The sequence below is a fragment of the Rutidosis leptorrhynchoides genome, chromosome 6 (genome assembly GCF_046630445.1).
Source record: "Rutidosis leptorrhynchoides isolate AG116_Rl617_1_P2 chromosome 6, CSIRO_AGI_Rlap_v1, whole genome shotgun sequence".
Taxonomy (NCBI): domain Eukaryota; kingdom Viridiplantae; phylum Streptophyta; class Magnoliopsida; order Asterales; family Asteraceae; genus Rutidosis; species Rutidosis leptorrhynchoides.
In genome coordinates this window covers 249,942,741-249,948,740 of record NC_092338.1, presented here as the reverse complement: position 1 = coordinate 249,948,740, position 6,000 = coordinate 249,942,741, and positions in this window count along the sequence as shown.

Here is a 6,000-nt window from a genome sequence, read left to right as displayed (position 1 = left end):
TGTAAAATAGACAAGAGTTAGATTCATAAAAAAAAATACTTATTAATACAAGCAATTTTTACATATATCATAAAGCATAAGCACACTATATTACATATATTACACCACACGAATACAACTATCTTATTCTGACTCGCTCGTTTCTTCTTCTTCGGTTTTGTTTCGTTTTGCCAAGTTTCTAGGGATATATGATGTTCCCCTAATACGAGCTGTCGTTTTCCACAACGGTTTAGAAAAACCTGGTGGTTTAGAGGTTCTCGGGTCATTGTTACAACTTAAGGGCTTCGGGGGTTGACGATACATATAAAGTTCATCGGGGTTGGAATTAGATTTCTCTATTTTTATGCCCTTTCCCTTATTATTTTCTTTTGCCTTTTTAAATTCAGTTGGGGTAATTTCTATAACATCATCGGAATTCTCGTCGGAATCCGATTCATCGGAGAATTGGTAATCCTCCCAATATTTTGCTTCCTTGGCGGAAACACCATTGACCATAATTAACCTTGGTCGGTTGGTTGAGGATTTTCTTTTACTTAACCGTTTTATTATTTCCCCCACCGGTTCTATTTCCTCCTCCGGTTCCTCCTCTTCCGGTTCTGATTCTTCTTCCGGTTCTGATTCTTCTTCCGGTTCTTCTTCGGGAACTTTTGAATCAGTCCAATATATATTCGACTCTTCGTTATTATTAGGTGAATCAATGGGATTTGTGCTAGAGGTAGACATCTATCACATAATATCAAACATGTTAAGAGATTAATATATCACATAATATATACATGTTAATAATATATAGTTTCCAACAAAAATGTTAAGCAATCATTTTTAAAGAAAACACGGTCGAAGTCCAGACTTACTAATGCATCCTAATAAACTCGATAAGACACACTAATGCAAATTTTCTAGTTCTCTAAGACCAACGCTCGGATACCAACTGAAATGTCCCGTTCTTATTGATTAAAAACATTCCATAATAATTGATTTCGTTGCGAGGTTTTGACCTCTATATGAGACGTTTTTCAAAGACTGCATTCATTTTTAAAACAAACCATAACCTTTATTTCATAAATAAAGGTTTAAAAAGCTTTACGTAGATTATCAAATAATGATATTCTAAAATATCCTGTTTACACACGACCATTACATAATGGTTTACAATACAAATATGTTATATCGAAATCAGTTTCTTGAATGCAGTTTTTACACAATATCATACAAACATGGACTCCAAATCTTGTCCTTATTTTAGTATGCAACAGCGGAAGCTCTTAGTATTCACCTGAGAATAAACATGCTTTAAACGTCAACAAAAATGTTGGTGAGTTATAGGTTTAACCTATATATATCAAATCGTAACAATAGACCACAAGATTTCACATTTAAATACACATCCTATACATAGAGATAAAAATCTTTCATATGGTGAACACCTGGTAACCGACATTAACAAGATGCATATATAAGAATATCCCCATCATTCCGGGACACCCTTCGGATATGATATAAATTTCGAAGTACTAAAGCATCCGGTACTTTGGATGGGGTTTGTTAGGCCCAATAGATCTATCTTTAGGATTCGCGTCAATTAGGGTGTCTGTTCCCTAATTCTTAGATTACCAGACTTAATAAAAAAGGGCATATTCGATTTCGATAATTCAACCATAGAATGTAGTTTCACGTACTTGTGTCTATTTTGTAAAACATTTATAAAACCTGCATGTATTCTCATCTCAAAAATATTAGATTTTAAAAGTGGGACTATAACTCACTTTCACAGATTTTTACTTCGTCGGGAAGTAAGAATTGGCCACTGGTTGATTCACGAACCTATAACAATATATACATATATATCAAAGTATGTTCAAAATATATTTACAACACTTTTAATATATTTTGATGTTTTAAGTTTATTAAGTCAGCTGTCCTCGTTAGTAACCTACAACTAGTTGTCCACAGTTAGATGTACAGAAATAAATCGATAAATATTATCTTGAATCAATCCACGACCCAGTGTATACGTATCTCGGTATTGATCACAACTCAAACTATATATATTTTGGAATCAACCTCAACCCTGTATAGCTAACTCCAACATTCACATATAGAGTGTCTATGGTTGTTCCGAAATATATATAGATGTGTCGACATGATAGGTCAAAACATTGTATACGTGTCTATGGTATCTCAAGATTACATGATATACAATACAAGTTGATTAAGTTATGGTTGGAATAGATTTGTTACCAATTTTCACGTAGCTAAAATGAGAAAAATTATCCAATCTTGTTTTACCCATAACTTCTTCATTTTAAATCCGTTTTGAGTGAATCAAATTGCTATGGTTTCATATTGAACTCTATTTTATGAATCTAAATAGAAATATTATAGGTTTATAGTCAGAAAAATAAGTTACAAGTCATTTTTGTAAAGGTAGTCATTTCAGTCGAAAGAACGACGTCTAGATGACCATTTTAGAAAACATACTTCCACTTTGAGTTTAACCATGATTTTTGGATATAGTTTCATGGTCATAAGAAAAATAATTTTCCCAGAAGAACAAATTTTAAATCAAAGTTTATCATAGTTTTTAATTAACTAACCCAAAACAGCCCTCGTTGTTACTACGACGGCGTAAATCCGGTTTTACGGTGTTTTTCGTGTTTCCAGGTTTTAAATCATTAAGTTAGCATATCATATAGATATATAACATGTTTTTAGTTGATTTTAAAAGTCAAGTTAGAAGGATTAACTTTTATTTGCGAACAAGTTTAGAATTAACTAAACTATGTTCTAGTGATTACAAGTTTAAACCTTCGAATAAGATAGCTTTATATGTATGAATCGAATGATGTTATGAACATCATTACCACCTTAAGTTTTCTGGATAAAGCTACTGGAAATGAGAAAAATGGATCTAGCTTCAAAGGATCCTTGGATGGCTTGAAAGTTCTTGAAGCAGAATCATGACACGAAAATAATTTCAAGTAAGATTTCCACTCGAAATAAGATTGTTATAGTTATAGAAATTGAATTAAAGTTTGAATATGATTATTACCTTGTATTAGAAAGATAATCTACTGTAAGTAACAAAAGTTTCTTGATCTTGGATGATTACTTGGAATGGATTAAGAAAACTTGGAAGTAAACTTGCAATCTTCGAAGTATTCTTGATTTTATGAAACTATAACTTTTGGAATTTATGAAGAACACTTAGAACTTGAAGATAGAACTTGAGAGAGATCAATTAGATGAATAAAATTGAAGAATGAAAGTGTTTGTAGGTGTTTTTGGTCGTTGGTGTATGGATTAGATATAAAGGATATGTAATTTTGTTTTCATGTAAATAAGTCATGAATGATTACTCATATTTTTGTAATTTTATGAGATATTTCATGCTAGTTGCTAAATGATGGTTCCCACATGTGTTAGGTGACTCACATGGGCTGCTAAGAGCTGATCATTGGAGTGTATATACCAACAGTACATACATCTAAAAGCTGTGTATTGTACGAGTACGAATACGGGTGCATACGAGTAGAATTGTTGATGAAACTGAACGAGGATGTAATTGTAAGCATTTTTGTTAAGTAGAAGTATTTTGATAAGTGTCTTGAAGTCTTTCAAAAGTGTATGAATACATATTAAAACACTACATGTATATACATTTTAACTGAGTCGTTTAGTCATCGTTAGTCGTTACATGTAAATGTTGTTTTGAAACCTTTAGGTTAACGATCTTGTTGAATGTTGTTAACCCATTGTTTATTATAACAAATGAGATGTTAAATTGTTATATTATCATGATATTATGATATATAATATATCTTAGTATGATATATATACATTTAAATGTCGTTACAACGATAATCGTTACATATATGTCTCGTTTCGAAATCATTAAGTTAGTAGTCTTATTTTTACATATGTATTTCATTGTTAATACACTTAATAATATATTTACTTATCATTTAACATAATTAACCAAGTGTATCAATATCTTAATATGATTCATATGTACCTAGTAAGACGTTGTTATAATGATAATCGTTATATATATCGTTTTCGAGTTTCTTAAATTAATAGTCTCATTTTTATGTATATAAATCATTATTAAAATACCTAATGAGATACATACTTATAATAAAATCATGTTAACTATATATATAACCATATATATGTCATCGTATAGTTTTTACAAGTTTTAACGTTCGTGAATCACCGGTCAACTTGGGTGGTCAATTGTCTATATGAAACCTATTTCAATTAATCAAATCTTAACAAGTTTGATTGCTTAACATGTTGGAAACACTTAATCATGTAAATAACAATTTCATTTAATATATATATATAAACATAGAAAAGTTCGGGTCACTACAGTGAGAAGGAAACCTCTTTAAAAAACTAGAAAGAGCCTTACTTTTTTGTCAACGAAAGAGTTATTCAAGATGCTTGGTCAAATGTTCGCAAGTGGAGAAAAACAAAGATAGGGGTGAGCAAGTTCATTTTTATGTCAGATGATGAAAAGACAACGATTGAAGATTGGAAAACGCTGAAACTTCCGCAAAGGTCCTCTACAACATGAGTGATAACTGGCGTGCTGGACATATGCTAGTGTTGCACTAGAAAGGCCGTGGTAGGCACCTTTATGAATATGCTATGCTTAAATTATGTTAGCATGAATTATATGTATCCTTATATGCTTTTTTTATTTGTATGTGTTTTCATTTGTTGCAGAAGAAGAGATACAGGTTTACGGGACTTTCCAAAAAGCTAATTTGGACCCCATTACTGTATCTGAATGACCAAAAACTCCTGCTGAGCTTGAGGCTGATAAGACAAAAAGATGCAGATTTTGAGTAGCAACTTAAAATTCCTGAACGGCCTACGGAAGGTGAAGGTGTCAGTGTTGCACAGCCTTCTTCTGCTGATGTAGAAATCATTGACACAACCCCCCAACCGTTTGGCGCGAGGAAGTCTGGCAAACGCACAAAGCATGTATGGAAGTGTTCAGCAGGTGAAACATCTGAAAAACCAAAAAAAAAAGGGTGCCTCCCACTTATGCCTTTTTAATAATGTTTATAAAATGTTATAATGCTAATTGTATGCTCATTTGTCTTTTCATTTTATAGAAGTGATTCTGCAAGAAGCAGATGATGAAAACAGTGCTGGTGGTGATAATGATGAAAGTAACAAAGCTGTTGGTGTTGAATATGATGATGACGAGGATGATGATGAAACCAATGATGATGATACACACGAGGATGACACCTTTGAGACACTACCCTTCACTAACCCACTAACTTCCAAAGGAACTGGCACAACACAATCTTCTTCTTCTTCCCAACCGCCTTCCGTTGTGCCACTGGCTGGTTTAAGAACCTTTCTTGAGGACCCTCTCAATAAATCTGACAGTTTTGTTAATTTTCTAAAGGTAAAATTTGTAGCTTGATCCATGGAAACCAACTACTATTTTACTAATACATAGTTGCTTGCAGATTATAAATATATGTTTATTATGCAGGCAAACACAGTTGCTGATCTTTCTTCCTCTCTGTCCACTATGACTCATAAGCAAAGTTTCCAATCTACTGCTGCAGCGATGGTGCTTCTTAATCAACATGTGATGCATAGCCTTAAGATGCAGGAGGCTCAGGAGACCATTGTTGTCAATGCTGTTCATAATGCCACTAAATTAAAGAAACTGGAGGTTGATTTACAAGATGCTAATTTAAAGTAGAAAACTGCAGTAGATCTGGCAAAGAATAAGGATGAGACTATGTAGCTAGTGGAAGCAAAGTGTGTCGCAGAGAGAGTGGAGAAGGAAAAGTTGAGGGAGAAAAAGAAAATTTGTTGAAGGAGAATGAAGAGTTGAAGAATATGTTGAAGGGAGAAAGGCGTGTTGCTGAAGATAAGACTGTTGCTGCTACTGCTTCTAAAAAGAACTACCTAGATTTGAAGGTTGGCCTTCCTGCCCTTGTGCAGAGAATACTAAGTTCTGATTTT